The sequence below is a fragment of the Myodes glareolus genome, chromosome 11 (genome assembly GCF_982192425.1).
Source record: "Myodes glareolus chromosome 11, mMyoGla1.1, whole genome shotgun sequence".
In the NCBI taxonomy this organism is placed as follows: domain Eukaryota; kingdom Metazoa; phylum Chordata; class Mammalia; order Rodentia; family Cricetidae; genus Myodes; species Myodes glareolus.
The window spans coordinates 80,869,449-80,893,223 of record NC_142036.1 but is presented as its reverse complement, the minus strand read 5'-3'; the positions used below and the strand labels follow the sequence as shown (position 1 = coordinate 80,893,223).

General features: G+C 40.9%; 2 protein-coding genes across 7 annotated transcripts in view; one reads left to right on the top strand and one right to left on the bottom strand.

Moving 5' to 3' along the window:
* Positions 1-16,117, bottom strand: part of Lrrn3 (leucine rich repeat neuronal 3) — a 29,362-nt gene extending 13,245 nt beyond the window's left edge. For both annotated transcript variants that reach the window (XM_048415458.3, XM_048415457.3), the window contains exon 1: positions 15,652-16,117. The gene's annotated coding sequence lies outside the window, so the exon portion shown is untranslated. The remainder of the gene's footprint in view (positions 1-15,651) is intronic.
* Positions 1-23,775, top strand: part of Immp2l (inner mitochondrial membrane peptidase subunit 2) — an 845,970-nt gene that overhangs the window by 405,670 nt on the left and 416,525 nt on the right. The gene's annotated exons all lie outside the window — the stretch shown is intronic.

Genomic DNA, 23,775 nt, shown 5'->3' with positions numbered 1-23,775 from the left:
TATTACTGTAGCAGCGCCCCCAATTAAAGCATGTGGATTTTAAAAATTCCATTCAGACAGTAAAATGGAAAATGCCTGTTCTCCACACACAGATTCTTTTATTCATAGCTTTATGTTCAGTCGCCTTTTCTTGAACATGTATTTTGAGTTTTTAATGAAGAGAAATGGCTTTAATATAGATTTATATAAACATATAAAACAGTTACCCAGTTTCTTTTTAAGAGATAAAGGAGCAAAAATGTTGAAGGACTAATATTCCTCTGATTGACCAGTTGAACGTAAATTGTTTATAATGGAAGTATTGAAAAGGAGTTTGTACCCGTTACAAGGTTTATATGTAGCATTAAGAAGTTTTATGTAGTTCCATAATTTAAATTATTAGACATCCAAGAAAAATGCTCCCTTCCAACTCTGGCTTATTAAGATAGGTAGAAAAGGGCGGCGAGGGGAAAAGTAAGAGAGAAGGGAAGAGAGGGGACGGAAAGGAATTTGTGTTTCTGGTCCCCTCCTTTTCACTTCCTAGAGAGAAATTCCAAGTATTGTCTATTCATGAGCATCCTCAAATCACACTGCAGCGTAATGTCTTCTCTGATTTAATAGAAACTTTGATTGTTTTCTAGGATTTACATCCACAGTAATTGTTTTTGCATTTTAATATAGAAGGAAGTAGATTGAATAAATGCATAACATATTAGGAATGCTATTAAGCAGACGATTCTGTGTGGTACTGTTGAATGAATGTTTTCTTTTACTCGTCTGAGCAAAACACAAATTTCTCCAATTATTTTTAAATTGATTGTTCTTTATTGTTGCCTAAGGAAAAGTGGGGGAAATCAATTTATGTGTTTTGTCCTGTATAATGAATGACCCAGCCCAGAACAGTTGCCACACAGTCCTGGCATCCATGTCTGAAGGCTTGTGAGGGCAGTTTACAACAGCACCCAGCATGCGGACTCTTTTCTCACACCCATTTTAGTTCCTGTTGTTACAGAGTCACTTATAACGCTCTAGTCCCTTCGAGCAGATGCATTTTCCTTATCTTCACCCTGCTGCGTCTGTAACTGAAACTATGATCTCTGCGGGCACCACTAGGGAGCCACTGACAAGCTCCCATTGAGCTGCGCTGGTGGAGAGAGAAGACACATCTGTGTCATCACACCAGCATCTGAAGAGGACAGGAAAGTTGTCATCTTGTCTCTGAGTTGGAAGAACAGGGCCACATGTGGTCGCAGCCTGCAATCCTAACGTTTGGAGCCCAAGTCAAGAGGATTTTCCTTGTAACAGATAGGTAGACAGACAGGAAAATATAGAATAAAACAAACAGAAGCAAGGAGGAAAACTGATTCCTGAATTGATTTTAGATACTTTGCCTCCTAGTTTTGGGGGATCTGTGTGAGAAGTGGGCAGAAATGAGTATTCTGTTTGACTTAGCGTAGAGATAGTGAGCCGCTTGCCGTGCTGAGTGCTAACACTGATGCGAATGTCCTAAAGTCCTGTTTAGTGTGCTTGTGAAACTAGAAAGTGTGTTATGAGATTAGGGGTCCTTCCCAGAATGCTAATGGTGTCTGTTCTGACCTAGGAAAATAAACTTGCCTTGGCTGCTGCGTTAAGAATTGGCCCATAGACTCTTGTTGGGAGTATTTACAGGGATTCAGTATGTGTAGTAGTGGCATTAATGTAGCTAACAGAGCTGTGTTGGTCTCTACCGTGACCCAGACACACAGGCAAGTAGTATTTTTATAGATTTCTTTTTTCTTTTCCCCCATAAATATGTGTTACAGGTAATATAGATGGCAAAGATGAAAAGCAGGCCCATTCTTAAAGCTATGAAAAAAAAAACAGGCCTCTGTGCTGGGAGATCTGTCTCCCTAGGGTGGAAGGAACAGTAAAAAGCATGGTGTATTTGTTTCTTAAAAGGTACTCCAAGAGACATTTCCCTACAGCAAGCTAAATTGCACGTGGCAGTTGCCACAGCAACCCATTTCTGTGGTTTGCAAAATAAGCAAGCAAACTTGATGCAAATTGTCAGTCAATGAATTTTGTTCTCACGGAAGCTGCTAACATATGTAGCCTTGTTTGGCCAATTTATGTACATTTGTGATTCTTCATTCTCATCTACTTTCGATGTGCTGTCATGTATTAATATTTCATTCTTCAGCTGTATAATTTCTGAGTTGTATATGCAGTGTTAACTGGAATAGCTAGATGTCAGGTTTGTAGGAAGGTTGTTATTGCAAAATGAAGGTTATTTGACATCTGTTTGGCAATTCTTCAGCATATTGATATATCAATTCTTTCGTTTATGAAGAAGATCCAAGTTAATTTTCAAGGGCATTTAAAAAGATTTTAAGTGAATATTTCTTTTATAATCTACATGGATAGAAACATATTTTTCTCTCAGTGAGGCCTATGCTGCATAAGTGGCTTGACTCTGGGCTGAACCTAAAATGCCATAGCTTCTCCTTGTGCTAGGCACTCCAGCAAGGGGGCCTCCAGATTGGACTCATTCAACTCCTTCTTTTGTCCCTCCTCCCTTTCTTTCATGTGTATAAGGCTGCCCCCCCTCCTTTTTGTTTTCCTAGTCATCACTGAAATGTTTAAGAAATTACACCTTTCACAGCTTGAATCAATTTTGTTCATGCTCTAATGGAATAAGAACCTGGTTGTTTCTATACGTATTAAAAGTTGGGATAAATGAAACAACCTACCAGAAATCCACAAATGTCTCATCTTTCATGGTCCCTTAGCAAGTACCCCCCATTTGCTGTCCCATCTTACAGCCTTGCACTTCCCTTCATTTCAAGCCTGTCTTTAGAGCTTTCTCCTAAAACCAACAACAGAATAGACTAAAGGAGTAATGGTGAAACTTTTGTGATATTTCTCATGATTTCTCATGAATGTTGACTACTGTACTTGGTACTTTCAATTAAACTTTTTCATCCTTTCTGATGATTCATAGGATGATAGCATAAGCATACTAAATAGACAACATATAAACTGGAATCAAGCAACAGAAGTAAGGACATTGCTTAACAACAAAAAAGTCCAAATCTAAATGGTCAGTCTCTACGATAATATTGACTATGGGTTGCTTAGCCATGGTAATGGAATCAGAACATAAAGGGAACTGGAGAAATGAGTTTGTATAACTTTTATCTCTTTGCTTGAGGTTTCATAATTGCCAATTCTAAAAAATTAAAAGCTGAAAATGTGAATCTCAAGGACGTATATATCCGTGCACGTGGGAAGGAGGTGGTCCCTCAAGAGAGGGTTTCTCTAGCGCACCAGGCTTTGAGAAAGATTGCACAGAAATAGATCTGACCCCAGCGACAGAAAGAGTGTGACACTGGGGGTTTGCAAATGAAATGTAGCTTTGTCCCAAATATGTTTCCATAGGTTTTGCTTTTGTGTGCCCCACTTTGCTCTATACTCACCCTTAGAATTTCTTAAATAGTAAACGCGAACATTTTCTCTTTCTCATTATATCTCTTGTGCTCCCAGAGCAGTATTCAATAGAAGCAGCCTAGCCAGTTAGGAGCCCAGCACAGTTTCTGGTTTTCCTGCAAGTACGTGTCACCGTCTCCTCAACCGATCAGGATGTGTGCCAATGATGCTCGTCTCACAGGGGTACTGCAAACGTTACATGTCTAATGTCTTCAGCACAGAGTCCTCCCGCAGCACAAAGCCCTCACGAATGCCAATCATGAAATTAACACGACTTCCATCCTGTTGCTACTTCGTTGGAATCTGCTGTACCTTTGTTTAGTTTAGTGGTAGAGATGCAGTAGCTGAATTGACAGAGCAAGGAGAGCTACTTGGATGGTATTTGCTTCTGATATCCGGAAAAGATTGCATAATTTACTTACCATAATCTACTTTTTCCCTCACTGTTCCTGTGTAAATAACTCTTACAGCCCGGTGCAGTCTGAAGACACATGATATCAGGTACCGCTGAGCATGGCAAGATTTTATAACCCTTAATGGCCAGCAGATGTTTTAGAAGTCCCCAGTGTTTAGATACATTTCAAAGTATATACATGTGTGCACGCATGCTTACTCATACAGGAGTAGGGCTATATAATTCAGTTGTTAACTGTAAACATCCAAGAATTCGTTCCTTTTTGAGATGTTAGATATGGGCAGATATTGTTTCTGGAGATGGAGAAAACCAACTCTATGAAAGTCGTTAATATTGATTTGCAAGAATTGCCAATGAGCAGACATGTGGGAGAGAAAGGGAACCCACCCCTGGCAAGTTTCAGTGACACATAGACCCTGTGTGGTCTTACAGACCACGCTAACATGAGTGATTTAGAAAACATTTTAGCCATCCAGGGTCCGAAGTGCTCAGTATTCCCAGCTGTGCTTTCTTCTGAATGGAAACTTACAGGAATGCTGCTTCAAAAGTCCCAAGATTGCAATGGTTCTCATCCTCCCAACACTGCGATTGTAAGGTGTGAGCTTTCAAGCCTTTTTTCTCTTTTTGGGAGTGTGTGTGGCAGTGATGTCTAAGGCTTTGGCTTTGAAATGGAATGTCCGTCCACAAGGAATAGGAAATCCCTGTGTCACTAAAAGAGATGGTCTTATTCTAGGTTTTCTTCATATAAATAAGAAATCTGTTGTTTCTTTGGTTGCAGTATTTACTTGTGAACTTTCTTTTAGTAATTTCTCACTCATTCATTTTCTTATCCCGGTTTAGAAAAGGAGACTCCTGGAAGTCAAAGACCAATGCCGCTCATGTAGCTCTTGTGACACTTTCGCTGCCACACTCTGCCCCTAAACTCGTGTTGGGACACAGATTCAGAACCCCAAACCCAGTACATTGACATGCTTGGTGAAGAGTGATGTGTTACTGTCGATAACATGCCAATCTAATGAGCATGCTTGGTGAAGAGTCATGTGTTACTGTTGATAAAATGCCACTCTAAAGAGGCGCCATCAAAAGTGACTGTTGCCTGCGACTGAGTTTCTGCCATCCTGCTGGTGAGAGTGTGTGGGTATGGGATCATTCATGGAGAAAGTCCTGCTGAGTTTTCCTGGAGGGTTGAGTGGAGAAAGAATAGAGTCTGTACTTTGAAATTACATCCACACATCTGGTGAAGTACATGCTAGGCAAGGGTTGTTTTGGATTACAGTTATTTCTTTAAATAGTGGGGGTGCTTTGAGGAAGTAGCATATTATATAATATTAATACTACCTATATATTATATAATATATTATATATATTAATACTACCTATTTATTCCCCCCAGTTTGTGGAATCTATTATACTAATTCTGGCTCTGTATTCAATGACATTTGAAATCAAGTCTCCAGACAGTGTAGAATTCCCTCATCAGTTTGGTGGCTCTCCCTTAGTCGCCCTCAGTAAGAGCCCAGCTGAAATGTGGTAGGATGGATGAAATAGGGGACGCATAAGCACACAGGCCAAAATGACTTTTCCCATTGTTGATTTTTCTTTTAAGAACATGCCATTCTCTTCCTGGCAGACCTCATCTGAGAGCCAGGAGAGAAGAGTGTCATGTTCTCTAGACTGGGGAGAACAGAGCTGGCTTGTGGTTACCACAGTCTTGTCTTCTTACCAGTGGCCTCCATTCACCTCCTGGAATGGCTCAGTCAGGTATCTTATTAAAAAAAAAAAAACCCTGTAATTATTTAGTCACACCCTCTTTTCAGTCTATGTTTTGGAGAGAACTACTATATCCATATTTTGGATAAAGTCAAGCAATTTTCACAGATTAAATCTTTACTCGACAGACAATATACCAGCAAAGGCCTCTATCCTCTGCTATTTGGTTGCTACTTAGGACTTTTTTTTGTCAGTGATTCTCCCAAAGCATCTGAAGTGTTACTCTCAGAGTTTCTGAAATTCTTCATTTCAATAAAACTATCAAGAGAGTTTGATTCAGATCAGTATAGATAAAAATATTTGAGTCTAGTGGCTGTGGTACATATGCTTCTCATTATCAATCTGCACCAGCTACGAATGTATTCCTGCTTGTCAGCTGAAATGAAATGCCACTTTTGGATGAATGACCAGGTAGTATATTGTCTTAGAACATCTCTACCTTCAAAGATGCATAGACGTCACTCCCAAAGGACGCACAGGGCAGCGTGCTGCTATGTAACTAGACATGACGGCATCAGTGGAGAACCTCACACTTCACTGAAGCTTATGGTGGAGTGTGTTAGTACTCCCAGTGCATGTGGGAAGAGATGAAGGGAATTCGTGCTGACCCAGAAGAGGGCCACCCTTCCTGATGGGGAAGATTGTTCATGGCACATCGTTAGACTTGGAAATGTGCCTTGTCTTTTCCAGATATTCAAAGTATAGAAAAATAATAGAAAATTGGCAGTATTTTTCACACTGACTCATATTTTAGGAGCAAAATGATAAGTTCAGAACATTGTTCTCTTATGCAATCTGTAGGATATTTATGGTCAAGAAAACTTCAGTTATTTTAAACTCAGCTTCTGTCCTCTGAAATGTGATAGAAATCTTAGAAGTCCACTGAGTCCCTCTGCAATGCAGTCATGGTCATTTTAGTATATAGTACATTGTCTGATTATACATATCAATAATCATGCTTAAATGAAAATTCTTAATGAGTTGTATTATACTGCGTTCATTATTCATGATATGAGATTGTACTGATCAAGTTATGCCTTGTGGAAAGTGATAAAGATTGACCAAGTGTTGTATCAGATCTTTGCTGAGGAACTGAAGGCCCTGAGCCTCCCGTTGGAAACATTGGGAGAAGTGCTTCCCAAAGGATTAATATTAGCCTTTTTCTAAAACTATGTCATTGGCATGGGACAGAGATTCTTCTTGACAGTCTGGATTTTGCAGTCAGATAAGAAAAGGTTTTAATCAGGCACTTGCCACTGCATGAATTTGGAAAATTGTTTCTCCATATGGAGCCTCAGCTCCCTCATGGAGACATAAGATCTATACCAAGTTTAATCAGGGTTCAGAATATGCTATGTGTTCAGTTAGTGCTGGCCAACATCTCTTGTCCTTCTCCCCTCTTCATCCAGTTGTCATAAAGAAGTAGCAGGAATATGCTATTAAAAGTTTTTAATTAAACATTACGCTTGTTGAGCATGCAACATGGCTTGGGGTGGGGAGTAAAGAGGCTTGCTGCCGAAACTGAAACCCATGTGACAGAGGGAACTGAACCAACAGGTTTTCCTTTGCCTTCCAATGCGCTTAGGCTGCCCCCACTCACACAGATACAGACACAAAGAAAAGAATGAATAAAGATAATGATTTGAATATATGCATATCCTTTATGTATTTATTATGTTAGGTGATAATGATACATTAGTCTAGTTTCTATTGCTTCAGAATTGAACGTTTTTGATCATTCTTTTTTTCATGATTTTCATAATTTTTTCATTCATCTAACTAGTTGTGATTTAAAATACATTTGCATCTTTATAAGACATTGTGTGGGGATATGCACTCTCTTCCTAGTTAGCTGGAGGAAGCCTCAGTTCACAGACAAAATTATGAGAATCTTCTACCTTCCTTTCACCAACTGGATCCTAGGGATTGAATTCAGGTTGTCAGGCTTGGTGGCAGCTGCCTTCACTCACTGGGCAAACTCTTCTCAGAAACATTCTTACATTAGTTTCTCATTTAGCTTTTTCTGTGTGGGACAAAGAAGAAAGTCTCGCCTGCTAGCCTGCTTTAGTGTGGGAGTCACACTGAAAACAACTCACAACTTTTCCCATGAGCCAGTGAAGATAACTTCTGATAAAGTGTTAGGTTTGGCTTGGAGTTCACTCTGAAAACCAAATGACAGCTTTGACCAGTTAACTCCACAGAGCTAGAAGGTTATTGATACTGGGGAGGATCAATGAGTTTCATTGAAAACTGGTGCTCGTGCTAGCAGTGAGGTAGGAGTCTGACTCTTTTCACCTTTGCTTGTTTAAAAGGGAATGCACAAGGACAAGCATCAACAGACTGAGATCAGATCCTGGGGATTATTATCAATCTCTGTTGAAATTTGAGACACATGAGCTGGGGTTTGCATCTTTCTTTTGTGCCACTGTTATGCTGTGTGACCTGAGGCGATGAAGCATGTTGAATTCTTCTTCAGCATGTGAAAGAAGATACCTAATAAACTGAAGTTCACCTGTCCCTTGTGGACTGAATTATAAAACTCAGTCCATCGATCTAATGAACACCAACAGTTAACTGTAAATAAGGAAAGCAACATTCTTCTCTGCGAAAACAGAAAGAGAAGATATGAATGAGCGCAGCACAGGGCTTCTTCGCTTGACGGCATTTGTACAGATGTTAAGTGGTGGTGTCGTTCGGAGCAGCCTGAGCCTAGTAGGGCAGCTTAGCCAAGTTGAATCACTGGGAGGCAGGGTTGACCTGTATGGCACAGGTGAGTGTTTTGTAGAGCCAAGCTGGCTTAGGCTTTTATTTTTCCTATTCTGTCTTTAATTGGTTGTTGTCTTACTTTTCTTTTCCAGGCTCGTTTTACTCATTTGTAAATGGAATTAATAATACTACTTCACGTGGCTGTTGTGAGCATTAAGTCAGGACTTAGCTGTAGAGTTTGCCATACGAAGGGTGGTATCACATTCCATTGAGTCAGTAGATCGTCGTCTAAGAGACGAAATATGGTTTGAACTTACAGCTTTTCTGCTTCACCTAATTTAAGCCACAATATTTATTTTAGTTTTTCCTTTATTTGACCATTGTGTTCAATAACAGCGAAGTGTAAATGAAAAATGGAACTTTGAAAGGAAAGTGGAATTTGCTTGCTCCTTAAAACCAAGTTACTCATTAAAGAAGTGTTACTTTGACAGCAGGCTGACTGACTTTAAGGAGGTGTCTGAACATCCGCTGTGGCAACTTGGTGTGTATAAAAACTGTGTGGATGGCAAAGCACAGTCGGAGGAACAAATACAGATGCTGTATTTGGAAAGAGAATACATTTGGCTAGTCACAGCAAATTGACTCGTTGAGTGAAGGAAGTCTAAGCTTATATCTCATGAAGACATTTTATAGACTTTTCATGCAGAAATTGCTACAGCCAGAGTTCCCCAGGTCTGTGCATGCTTTGGATACTTGTCTGTTCCATTTGTGGCGCTCATATGGCGTTGCCCTTCCCTCCCACTGCCCTTGCTCTTCGGTGATGGAGCCTTGCAAAGCTGGACTCCTTCCTTCCTCTGTAGTTTTCCTCTCTGTGCCTCACACACCTGCCATGGAGGCCATCACCCCCCTTGCCCTTGGTAAGCATTAAGATGCCGTCTTCCTAGCTACATATTGAAGTGATTCCCTGCGACTGCTGAAATATCAGCAAAGGTCAGTGCGCTCCCTGTGTCCTGCAGGTGTTGAACACTCTGCGGAGCATATTTCGTGCTCAGTGTTTCCGAGACTGACTTGATAAAAATAGAATGAAGAGTGCCCATCAACACTGCTAGCAAGCTCTGCCGAGCTGCACTTTCTTAGACATACAAATGTGATATAAGGAGAAGATTCTAAAGGTATAAAGACAAAAATGAGTTCATAGTGACCATGCATGTCTGGGTCTAATATTTTTTTTTTTTTTACTCCCCACCCTTACTCCTTTTTTCCGAGGCAAAGTTTCTCTGTGTAACAGCCCTGGCTGTCCTGGAACTCACTCGGCAGACCAGGCTGGCCTTGAACTCACAGAGATCCACCTGCCTCTGCCTCCTGAGTGCTGGGATTAAAAGCATGAACCACCACTGCCTGGTCCTTTTTTATTTTCTTAACCAAAGTAGACTTACAAGTTTGTTGACAGTGTGATTTAAATGCCCCAGTGTTTGTCTTGAGACTGTCATCACTGTATTCACTTAGTGGTTTTAGGAATATATATATATATATATATATATATATATATATATATATATATATCCATATCCCTAAATCTTCTTCCCAGCTCTGACACACTCATGCATGAGCATGCTTCTAGGAGCATTTCTGTGCCTGGTTCTGGGGTCCCTGCTTTGTAGAAGCAGAAAGCTCTGTTTCCCTTCTGGTTCCACAGGGACGTTGGTCCCAATGGTTTCTGCCTCTGGGAAAAAAAGACTGGTTACTGACACCAAAATCTTCATTGATGTAGCATGTCTGGTAGGGCAGGAACATAGAAGTCCTGCAGCCTGGACCTCACTGAGTGAGCTGCTACGAGCTAAGGTGCTCAGCTTGTTAGATGTACATCTTGACGGCACACACATGCAATTCTTTTAGGATTTTTTCTTTAAAAATTAAGGACATTTTAATTTATTTTAAAGACTATATTTGCTTTTAAAAGTAAAATATATTTATCACTTAGGTTTTTAGAGTAAGAAATATTTTGTCAATGAAGTTTGTTGGCATTTTTACCTTATTATTTTGCAAATTTGGCAGTTCACATCTTTAAGTTAGTAACTTCTCTGGTTGGTTGACTTACCAGGAAGGAGATACTGAAGGAGTGGCTTCCCTGCTTACATTGACTGTCATTCTCATGGGTGGATTGTTTAGTCACCCGCGAACTTGCGTCATGGTTTTTGGTAACCCAGAAAAGTTCCTGAGGAACTTATTATCCCATCACCTTTAGTTTTGGAGACTTATGCCCCTCATCTGACTATAGAAATACTGATGCTGACAGATAGACCTGTGGAAGAGTAGGCAGAACACCTTATATCTATAAGGTTAATTTTTTTTAACATTGTAAGGAATGGAATATGTTTTTATCAAATTCTCCCTACTACTTCCCTGGGATCCACCTCACATGGGGCAAGTGTCAGTTTTCCTGGAGTGATGTGACCCTCAATAGGCTGTGACGCTCCACTGGACAGTCCTCTATCCTTGCATACATTAGCTGTACTAAGTGGTTGCTCTTATTTAACATAGGCATGCCATTTTTAAACTGTAAATTAAGAAATATAGTCTTTTGTTTGCAGAAATCCCTGGACATCTATTTTGATACTATGTAGAAAGCTAAGGACTAGGAAAGGTCCATCCAGAGGGCGAGTTAGTGAGGAAGAGTGTGGCTTCTGTTGTCTCAGATGGAGCAATGAGTGCTGCTCCATTACCGCCACTCTGCCAAGACCTGGGCTCCTCCCATGCCAGCACGTCTCTCATGTGGCAGGACCTCACTGCCCTGTCTTAAAATGATGATCATTATTGCGCCTGTCCTGACCTCCAAGTTGGTCAGGGGGACAAAAATAAAAAAGTGCGCTATGAACCATACAGCTTTAAACAAGCAAACACAACCGTCATATTCTTATCCATTTTTAATCTCCTTCTTTATTTCCCAAAAGTTTTGGGATCTGTTAATTACTATTATGTTAATCAAAATCTGGAGAACATTTAGCAACAGAGAGAAATTTTCAAAAAGAAAGGAAATCAAGCTATAAAGTAAAGACATGGCATAGCTCATAAAGACTGGCCGTCTGACAATAAAGAAAACAGTGTGGGATTGGAGAGGAGGGCTACCTTGTTTTCTTTTGTTATGGACAAGCAGGGCATGGGTTGAGAAAGGAATAGAGAGAGAAATAGTAATACCTTGAAATATTTGAAACAAAAGTAAAGTCGCTTCTTGGGAAATGTACAGTTTATAGTTAACAACCGCATTTGTAGGCGAAGGGTCGCAGTGTTCTTTAAGATTTTAAACAACAGTGGGACCCCCTAAACTGTATGGCTCAACTTAGAGTATAATAAGCTATATAAATGGGAACTGGGAGCTTGAAACAGTCACTGTTATTGAATGGTAACTTCTGTTTCTACAATACTTTATGTGGATAAACAGTTTTAAATTGTTCATACTCTGCATCTCTCTATGGGGCAGAGAAGGCCAACTTTGAATAACGGAATGAACACCGGAAGGTTCTGCTCTAGAACTCTCCAGTAAACAGTTGAGCAAATTCAAAATCCAGTGACGTGTTATTTCATTATAATTATAAAAATGTTAAGCTCTTTGGGTCTCTTCACCTATCAAATGAACATATTAGATGAACTGCTTTCCATTCAAGTATGCTGTTAGTCTATGGAAATACCACGTCCCATCTCCCATGCTGTTAGTCTATGGAAATACCATGTTCCATCTCCTGTGCTGTTAGTCTATGGAAATACCACGTCCCATCTCCCGTGCTGTTAGTCTATGGAAATACCACGTTTCATCTCCCATGCTGAAGCTGTATAAGTTTGTAAAATACTTAATGGTGTTTTAGAAAAATTAGGCCTTCCTTAAGGTCTAAAGATGGATGAACATGACAGCAAACAGGTGTATCCAAACTTCACAATCATGCACATACAGTATGCGACCAGGTAAATACAGTACTTGACAAAGGTTTGCGATGAACGTTGAATTGTCCTCACTAATCTTGTACCGATTGCCCTCCCAACAGCATCTTTGGAGATCTGCTTCTCCCAGCAGGTAAAAGGAAGCTTTTTTATGCTCCACACTACTTTTTCTCATCCATTGGCAGCATCTACTTTTGCACACTGGAATTCAATTTCATTTTACATTGTGACCAAAGGATGAGATGCCACAGGGACCCCCTTCCTTGATATCATTTTATGACTGGGCGGGATGCAGCTGTGCTCTGTGATGCACAGATGCTACCAGTGAAGTTGTCCTAAGTGTTCCTGTATGGTCGGTATGACAGCTTTGTGTTGACAGTATGAACAAGTTACACCGCCATGTTTAGTGGTTATCACTGTATTTCCTTGTACATATCAAAGAAACAGCTCATAAATAGCTCAACAGTCAAAACTCAAGCCGTGTAGACTATTTTAGGGATCTGCAGACATTGTTTCTTAAGATTGGTTGGAAACATATGTACTCTTTTTCATAAGTTACTCTTTGGGGGCACTCTTGAAGTAGGAACACATTTTTGACAATGTTTCCCTTTAATGATCTTCAGATCCACCAGCTTAACAGTTACATTTAACTTAAAATTTTCCTTAAGTTACAAACCTTTCTGATAACTGTGTCAGCTCACACTGAGCACCAATGTTATGCTATACAGTAATTTTACACCAGAGTGAGGGAAACAAAAAAGTAAGGGAAAATTTGCAACTTCAAACCACTTTGGGGGCAGAACAGGAAGTGTTAAAAATTAAAAAAAAAAGGAACAAAGAATCAGTGAGTGCTACATTAGTGACTCATAAGCAGATCACCTTTTCCTCATTCCAAAATTGCTGCCTTAGAAAGCAGGTAGCACACTCTATCAAACCATCAACAGCGGCAGCAACCACCACCACCAAAGAAAATTCCCAACCTCCTCGCCAGCGTCCTAACTTAGCACTTTGCCTATGGCAAACAGCACCCTGACAAGGTGGCCCCTTTCGGCTTGCCTGGTCTCAAAGCTGTCACTTCCAGTATTGCCGCATGACTGGGGAGAGTATGGCTGATTAAGTCTTCCAGATATGCCCGTGTGCCCATCACCTAGCATGGGCTGCCACATCACCAAACTCACCGATACATGCCAATGCCACCAGGGCCTGGAGTGCCAGTATTTCTCAGATCCAGACGGGTACATTGCTGACATACAAAATCTGTATAAGAGCTTTGCTAAGGTTAAGGAGCAGATCTGCTGTTCTTAGCTGTTGCAGGGACTCAGAACTAGGCTGGGTAAGACTGAAGGATGTATGTGTTTGTAGGAAAGTTTCCCTGGGAAGGGTCTGGGTGAAAGCCGAAATCCATACTGCAGTGCTCCATTAGAAAGGCGTTGGAGATGGGAGGCTGTGCGCCTACTCCCAGCTCGCTCCCTTGCTCGGGAAGTTAGGTACTCCCTCGGAATAACAGGTCCAATCTGTTTCAGCAGCAGCACTTCTAACAAATAGAAGAAAAACGAATGCAGCGGCTTTCCTCCCACTAATAAATCACTGTGTTTTTAGTATGGATTGAATGTGGCGTCGCAGGCAGCGCAAGCCAGGCTGCCAATCCTGCCCGCTAATGTCTCAGCTCCTTTCATTTTTCACTCGGAGCAAGAACCCCTTCCTGAAACTTGTTCTTTTCACAGAGGGGAAATCGAAGCTCCGGCAGCCTGGCAAGCTGCTTTACTGTCGTCGTTTACAAAGGTCACTGGAATTAATTCACTTCTTACGTTACATATTGTAAACGGACTTTTTTTTTGACACATTTATAGGAAGGGGGCAGGATCTAAGTGGCTGCTCATTGTCTTTCAGTTCTGACATCTGTCATAAACCAGGAAGTCTGAAATCACAGTTTGGGAAAAGAATAACACCCAGTTTCAAAGCAGCAGACTCCATTAACAGTGAGTTGAACTAAGAGAAGAAACGAAAGAGCTCCAGCCGCTGAAATCTAAATGCGGCGTTTGTTGTGATGGCTCCACAGCACCCTTTAGCAGGGGCAGGGAAGGGTTTCACAGCCAGCCTCAGTGGGTGCTGCCGCTTTCAGAGCCTACTCTAAGTAGCCGGCTTCTGCTGACAAGACTGGAAGGAAAAATCAGTCCAGAGAGTGTTCCATGAATCATCACTCCATGGATGCTCAGGGAGTTGACTGGCAGCAATTCTGTCTCAGAGGCGTTGCTTCTGCAACTGAAGATGGGGGACTCAGGGCACAAGTAATATTTGTTGGACCAGGGCACACTGTTTCCCCGAGAGGTATTCACATTTTTTGGCTTCCCTCTTTATGTCTCCGACTGTCTCCTTTTCGCTAATCTAAGAAGAATCCCACTCATGTTCGTAGCCTGCTTTCACTAAAATTACAGGCACCGAAACAAGGACATATTGTTAAAAAAGGAATAAATTAGAGCTGAATTAAGCCACCCAGGTCAGTGAGAGCAAAGGGGATATTACAGTTGGTCTGCACGAACCATCTTTGTAAATAGGAAATGGACTTTGAAGCCATCCTTCTGTGGTCCTGTTAATTCCCAAAGAAGATGAGAACTCTTCTGGTTCCTAGGACCCTTTTACCTAGCATGGTAGCTCCTGCTGCTGCATTAGCAACCAGCCGTTTGCACTGTCCCTTCCGACCAGTGCGGGAATGGGTTGTTATTAAAAGGAAGTCATTTACCACAATCGGCAAGATGTAGCCTGGCAGAAATTCAATAACTGTTTGTGATTCGCTCATTCTGCTACTCTGCCTGGTGCCTTTCCCTCCTGACACACAGCAGATTCACCTTCATCTCCATCCACTGGGGCAGGGGTTGAAAATGCCTCAAAACAGAAACACGGAGGGCTGCTTTTCACGACCAGAACTGTGAAGAAAAGGACTCCGACCTTTCCCTCTCCCTCTTACACATCTCTGCTTCTCTCTCCTTCCTCCCTCCCTCTCTCTCCTGGTCCTTTCTCCCTGAGCCTCTCTGTCTCCCTCTCTCCTGGCTTCTCTCTCTCTCTTTCCCTTCTCCCCCTGGATCCCCTTCTCTTCTCTCTCCCTCCTCTCTCTCCTCCCCAGGCACTGCTCTTTCTCTCCCACTCACGTCCTCGGATGGGCATTCAAGCTAGTAAAATGCCTGGTTGAGAATCCCACAAACACAGCTAGGCACACACAGAGCCGGAGGGGCTTGCCCAGCCACTCCAAAGTGAAATGCAAAGAAAAATGCCCTTAGAATTCAGGCAAGCAGGAACCATAAAAGGAGAACTGAGGTGTAAAATCACAAGCATCAACGAGACACAAGTAGAGAACATTTAAATAGATAGGTATATTTTAAACTTACCTTGAATTAGCAGCTGCAGGGATAGCCCTCCTCCCGTGTCCCTGCTTGCACAGTCCCTCGGCTGAGATAATCACATGGCTGTCTTCTTTCCCCAGTATAAATAGGTGCATATGTATGTGTACTAAAGTCTACACAATCACATACTATAGATATGCACACATGCAGGCGATGGTATCTCTCTTTTTTTTTTTTCTAAAATATGAAGGGAGGCAGGCGCCTGCAGCTAGGATTCCTTCTCTTGCCTGGAACTCTATCCGGCAGCAGGCTGACGCTCTCAATCCAGGGAAGAGAGATCCTGCTCGCTGGCTTCTCCTCTCCTTGTTTCCATGGTGGTTAGTGGTGCATCGCTCACCAGATCAGTTGTCACACTGACATGGTGCTGCCTGCTCAGCGGTCATTAATAACTGAACACCCTCCACTCCCCAGAGAGGAGCCAATCGCTTCAGACTGCCAAGATGTAGCACTCGCAGCTGCTCTAGCCTGGTTGGCTGAGGCAGCCTGTCTGTCCTATGACAGCGCTGCTTAGGGTACAAATAAATGAAGCAGGCTTGCATGTTTTTCCTTGGAATCGGTTTCTTTCCTTTTTGCTTTTCCTTTTGGAGGAATGCGCAGGGATTTCCAACAAGTTTTCCCGTTTGGGGTATTTTCAGTCATTTGGAGAAACTGTGGGTTTTTTTATTTTCCCTCTGAGAACAGATAGAAAACATTTATGAATAAGGATTTTCTGAATATTAACACTTGGTAGCGCCTCCACTCCCTGTCTGTGAAGTTTAGCAGTGGCTTTATATTCCAGGAGGGCAGCCTGCAGCTCTAACAACTGCTGTTTGCTTCCCCACCGTTCCTATTGGATTTAGCCTATGACTGGCAGTTGATAGCGGTCTTTTTCTTTCCCTCTCTTGCTTGCTTTCTTCCTTTCTCCCCTGTTTTTGTGGACGATGGTGATGCTTCCTTTTGTTTGTGTGTGTGTGGTGGTGTGGGGGGGGGGCATTTGTTTGTTCGTTTAGGCTTTAAAATGACATTTCTTATCTGCACTGACCAGATTTTTAAATTACAGCAAATATTTACTTCTCCAAACCCCACAACATTGTTATGTAAGGGAAAGCATTTAAAAAATAAACTTTTCCAGTAACAACTACTTCTCTAAATCAGATGCCACAAAGTGGATCTATGTTGCCTTGTTTGTGTGTGTACCTGTCTGTGCTTCGCACGTATGATTTATGCTTTTCACTACAATAAATTGAGCTCTTAAAATGATCCTTTTTATTCTTAAGCTTATCAACTACATTGGCTATTTAACCAGGAAAATATTCTGGATAAACATTACATGTAAAACGTTTTGAATATTTAGGGTAGAAACCACCGCAGCATGGTGAAGTGTTCAGCACACGGACACTGGGATGAGCAGAAGAACGTAATAGGCGTGCTTTCGGATAGTGCACTGGAGAAGCCTCTTGAGAAAGCTGCAACATGGGGATCAGTTTTCAACAGGTTAAACTGCTTTATCTGGGACTCCAGCCCTCGCTTTGAAAGTCTGCCCTCTCGTGGAGGAAAAGGAAATGGCATTTATTAGATTTACTGGGGGATGGGGGACAAAAGGGTTAGCTTTGAATTGTTCCCTTAAGGTGTTTATTGAAGTGACTTAGAGCAGGATTCTGCTTCATAGCCAAATGCCAGGAAGCTTAGCCTTACTGACGTTGTCTTTGACTGCCAGATATTTTCATGTTGTAGGGTTTTTTTCTACCAAAAAATAAAAATGTGAATGCTTTAGTTATTTGTTTTAGTGATTAGTCAATGAAGACAGGGCCTTGAACTTCTGCCTAAGCACTTTGAATGCTGCTGTTGCAAGTGTCCCTCAGAATTATTTTTATTTTAGTAAATAATTCATACCCCTAACCTTTTTAATAAAAATGAGTTCAAAACAAAAGTGACTTCTTCATTGGCCAAGTGACATCTTCTTCTGAATGTTATCCTCTTACCAAACACTCTCCAGGTCCTCGAGCATCTCCTTGGGGGCACACAGTGGTGCAGCCAGGGTTGGGGGCACACAGTGGTGCAACCAGGGTTGGGGGCACACAGTGGTGCAGCCAGGGTTGGGGGCACACAGTGGTGCAGCCGGGGAGGACAGTGGTGCCCGGGAAGTGTGCATCTCAGGCAGCTCCGTAGTCCCTAACTTTACTTTCTCCGGTTGGAACGTACTGAATTGCTGTAGTCATTTCAATATTCATAGGGTTTGCTTACACACATAGAAGAATTCTACTATAATTGTAACAACTATTTGGAAAAAATCTTTTTGTATTATCTTGACTCCTTAACCACTTTATTTTGATTAATTCGTACTGATTCTATAATTGTCAAATCCAGAAATCTATTGATTATTATAATCTATTGATTATAATATGCTCCCATAATGAAGATAAGTAGTGAGACTCAAAGGGATACATAATAAAATAACTTTTCAAAATAAAACTGATACTCACATGTAATACTTAAATTCAAGCTTATTCATAAAGTAATAAAATATTTTTATAATTTAGAATTGAATACAATTCTAAAAGATGCCTTATATATAATAGTTTCCTAGAATTTTGTTGTTACTAAATGACTGCTGTATTTTCAAATGTAAGGAATGAGATTACCCTTTTAATGTAGGTGCATGATAAATCAAAAGTAAATTGTACGTGTCTTTAAGTATAATATCATAGGGCGTTACAAATGAGAGTTCATTAGAGGGAAAATTGACTCTGGCCTTGAATGAAGAAACTGAGCTTCTTGGCTCTGGTTTTCCTCCTGTTGAAAATATCAGCAACTTGCAATCAAGTATGTTTGGGGAGTGTCTTAACTTGCCACAAAAGTCAGTCCTTCAGTGAAATATCTTTAATTATCCCCTCTATGATGAAGTATCATATGAGGCATCCAGGTGTGGATGGCTAAAGATTTTGGGGCATTGGATAGCCCAAAAATTGCTTTTGGTCATGACTCTCAATCTGTAGGTCTTGACCCCTTTGAGGGTCAAACAGCCCGTTCACAGGAGTCTCCCGTCAGATATCCTGCCTATCAAATATTTGGAGTATGATTCATCACAGTAGCAAAATTGCAGTTATGAAGCAATCGCTTAATAGTTTCAGGGCTGGAGCTCACCACAACATGAGGAACTGTACTGAAGCGTCATGGCTCTAGGGAGGTTGAGAACACGGCTCTAGAAGGTGTAAATATTACACGTAACTGCTCCGAGAGCCCAAGGTGTGATGTATCTCAGCTCCGCTATTCTGTCATCTAGTGGGTGATCCGCTGCTTCTTCTTTCTCTCCCCTGCTTTCTTCTTTTTCTCCTTCTTTCTTTCTGCGTTTCTTCATTTACGAAATGTTCACAGTACTAATAGAAATTGTACATTGCAGACTCACTATATAAGGACTGTACATTTCATCTATATTGTATATCTGTATCATAGCAGTTATCAGATGAATATTCGATATAATTAAAATGCCCGCAAGAAACTTAAATGTATGAATGAATAGTGAGTCCTTAACTTGTGCTGAAAGAGGCCAGCATTTATCATCAAATAAAAATATCTAAGGATATACTTTTGATGAATTTAGGAGCTAGAATTATTAATTTGGGGACATGTTTGCTGCCATTCTACATTAGGATTTATTCTCCTGTGCCTTCCTTTGAGAAGCAGTCAGGGCAATGAGCAGCCTGCAGGGTCAAGACCAAGTGGCTGGTTATGAATCCTTACCTGCCTCCTGATCTGTGACCAGAACATGTGTCAAGTGTCATCTCTGTGAAGTGTCACCAGGGAGCGAAGCTTAATAGCATCTTGGCATATCATTTTCCTCCTCGGATTCTTCTGAGGATTAAAGTAACCGATAACTACACAGAGCCTCGGAAAGTTCATGTGGTGTAGTAAACCTGGAGGCTGAGCTTCGTTTCTTTCCTTTCCTATCCTGTGGACGTTGTCAAGCACGTTAGATGCCATTCTCTCTCTCTCTCTCTCTCTCTCTCTCTCTCTCTCTCTCTCTCTCTCTCCTTGTCACCCTCATCTCATTCTCCAGCAGCACTATTGTAGTTTTGCCTGAGACTCTCCCTTGTTTGCAGTGCCCTTTCTACTGACTGTTCTATTTCTTGACTTTTTTATGCCTGCCCATTTTTCAGCACGTTCCTCCAGCCATGATTCACTAGCAGAGAGATCTCTTTTTGGCCCCAGAAGCATGCTGATTTCTTAGCAACTTAGCACTTCTCATCATTGTTTCTGTAAGTTTCTAGGATTCTCAGAAAGGGGGGGTTTATGCCTTATTATGTCTTTAAGATCCCCCCCACCACAAGAGAGTAAAAGAGAACTTTTGTTGAATGCTAGTGTACACCTGGGTTTGTTTTACAAGTTGTTAAATAGATATCTTTATAATAGATATTTTTATCCCCACTAGACAATATGGTAACATGGAAAAATGTGCTTATTTGCCCAGTGTCCCCAAACTATTAAATAAGGGGGTCAAAATTTAAACTAAGTCTGTCTGCTTACACAGTCAGTGCTCTGTACACTGCACAGGGCACTCAATATTCATTTGTAAAATAAATGAATATTTGATTGATAGCTTTGCCAGCCAATTCCATGTAGTCAGTAACAAGGGATGCCAGAAATAAATTACTATTTTTAAAAAGAAATGGATTTTATACACTAGACAGTAGATGCTTTTGTACTGTTGTATTGTTTAGTGCTGGTGACAAAAGTTTATTGCTGTTATGATTTGAGAAATAAAGCTGTAAGAAATAGAGGTGCCTAGTCAGACACATGTACTGATATGTCCAGAGAGCTAAATACCCATGGATAAGCTGCTGGTGATAGCGGACTGACACTATGAAGGTCCCCAGTGGTTTGGCCTTTGTAGACTAATGCTAATAGCAAGTAAGTTCTCAGCTTGAAGACATGGCTCAAGGTGAGCAACCCTGGTTGTTGTTTCGGTGCTGAACTAAATCACATTGGATACCAGTTTTCATTTTCCTTCCCAAAGGAGACTTAGCTTGTAGAATTGCGCATAAAACCTGAGGTCTTTTTTCCCCCTTCCCTTGTGATAATTTCTGATTTGGTCAAAAAACAGCGAAGGCTTTTGTTAGGGACAGAGCCACAGGAAACGACAACACAAGAGAGTATTCAGCAGGCACAGATTCAGATTCATCCAACAGACAGACAGACAGACCAAAGAAATGAGGTCCTTACTTAACTATTATTTTCAATGAAGCTTATGACTTCCTTTGAAGAAAAGATGTAAATTTATCAATCAGAGTACAGCGAAGACCAGGAAACTTGTGAGGCATCAGGAGGAAACATTCTTAATTCTTATTTTGTTCTCAAATTCTGTCCTCCACCTTTCTGCATTTGTTTTCATTCAGGCCCAAAAGGTTTCTTTCTTCCCTTAGATCTGCCTGTCTTAGTTCTTGTCTTTCAGAAGATTGACTTTTTCATTAGCTATGCTAAAAATATTATTATAAATAACAAGGCACCGAGCTACTCACATGGAGGGCGGGAAGCACGTCCCTTCTGCATATATGGTGGAATCCAGAGTAGTGGAACAGTGTTTAGACACAGCAAGCAACTGTGCATCGTGACACACAACTAAAATGTCAGCTTTCTGGAGACTGAAACATGACATTTGCTGAAACCCAGGAGTTTGGCCTAGCCTGTGTAATATGCTAGGACCTTTGTCTTAACATAATGTAAAATAAAATAACATAACATAGAATAAAATAAGTAAAATAACATAACATATGATAGGTAGATAATGTGAATAATGTAGGCCCATAGTTTAAAAATTATATAGAAATAACTGAATATATGCTTAATAAAAAGCTAAAAATAAAATAAATGGCATAAATGAGTGGCATTTCTTTATCTTTTAAAAAAGTCTTCAACTTTTGTGTAGCAAATATTATTGTTCTCCTATGTATAAATAATAACTCTTATTTGAAAATAAGATGTGAATTCTTCTCTGCGCTGTCTTGTTTCATCCAGCGTCTAACCTCTGTAACAATATTCAGTTGTACCCACATGTAGTTAAATCACAGCTATGCTGAAACCAATAAGAAAGACAAGTTTTGCGCACAGGCACCTTGGTAAAAATAACCCGATTTCGTGAACGGCATCCTGGGAGACCATGAGATGCTTAGGCTGGGAGGTGGCTGACCTGACAAGTGTTGTGGTCCATAAAGGAGGACCTGAGCTCCACCCCACAGTCCACATTAACAAACAGAACAGCATCAACAACAAACTGACCTGCTTCTGTAATTCCAGCACTGGGGAGGCAGGGAGAGAGACAGATTTCTGGTGCTCACCGGCCAGCCGTCCCAGCTAAAATGGTGAGTGTTAAGTCAACCAAAGCCCCAATCCCACATTTTTAAAACATGGTAGATAGTGCCTGATGACTAATCCATGACCCTGAAGTTGTCTTTTGGCCTCCACATATTTGTGCATTACATGTACACATACCTACTCACCTCGCACATATGTACACATGATCATACATATGCTTGTACACACACAGTAGAATACTCAATAGTTAGCCTCATTTAGAGATCAAGCCACTGCAAACTTGGTGGAATTACATAATGTCCCGTAGCTGTACACAGGTGGAATCTGCAGTCCCCCTGTAGTAGGTGTGACCCGCGGTTGACACTCAGCACCGGCACCTCGACTGAGCTGTTCCCTTTATGCTGCTGGTCTCTATTTCTGGTCTTTATTCCTAACACTTTTATGTCTCAGAGAACGCAGACATCTTATTCTTCCTTACTTCTTGAACTTTGCATTCTTTGGTTTTTAATTTTTGATTTAGATTTACCCATTTTATTTTATGTGTGATTGTTTTACCCGCATATATATGTGTTATTCACTTGGCTGCTTAGCTATGGGTGGATCCAAACCACCATGTGAGTGCTGGGTTAGAACCCTGATCCACTGTAGAAGAAATAGGTGCTTACAAACCTGTGAGCCATCTCTTCAGCCCCACATTTGAATTCTGAGGGGTTGGAACAAAAAAAAAAAAACCAACAAAATTTTTGTCCTACAAAGTTTCTGCTAAAAAAGTTCATCCTAATTTTAGAGGCCCTGGTCTTCCCATTGAAAGTTATGCTGGGCATAACTCACATTGTGAGCGGTCATGCTCACGTTTAAGTCCAGCACTCAGGAGGCAGATCTGAGGTCAGCCTGCTCTATGGAGCAAGTTCCAGTACAGTCTGGGTTACACAGAGAAACCCTGTATTGAAAACAAACAAAAAATTATATTTAATCACACTCAAATTTTTATTGCTGTTTATTTTGCTTCAGCATGTATTTCAGTTTATATATGATCTGAGAGCAAGTGAGGCCAAAAAAAAAAATAGATTCCTTGTACTGTTTATATTCAATAATACAATTTATATATTAAAGATTGTTGACTACAATAGTAATAGCCTTTGTGTGATCATTTTCTTCCATTTATGTGAAAGAAAATCTAAACCGAGACTCTCCTGGGTAACAAATTTTATCAACTTGGTGGCTTAAGCCCAGAGATTCCTCACAGTGAGCCTTCTGTGGCGAGAGAGCAGGGTGGATTTTCTCAGCTGGCCTTGTTCTCTGCTGAACTCCTCTTCCGCTCAGTCCTTTTGCTTTAGGACCCAAAAATAAGACAGTTGATTTCCTCTACCTCTATTGATTCATGTAATTTCTTGACAAGAACTAAAACCTAAGAATCAGATGACATGTATGTTCTTCATGCAAATCCTAGGCAAAAATTAAAAACCAAGGCAACCTGAAATAAGTTTTCTCATAGTTTGATTTTCTTATGCAAATTCCATTGGGATTTTTTTATTTAACATGGTTTCTTTTATAAAGATAGACTAATGAAAATTATTATTTTCCAAGTAAGAGGTCAGTGCATCGATGTCCAGAAAATGTAAGCAAACACGTTTGTGCATAAGATGCTTAGGCGTGCAGTCATACTGCACCATCTAGAAATTAAAAGATCATTTGAATTTCTATTAATATTGCATACCATCCTTGCATGAGTTCCACTCAGCAAGAGCTAGAAGGTGACTGCTATCCTTGGCACCCACGTCTCTTTCTTCTGTGATAGAGAGCAGGACGCCTAGAGTTCAT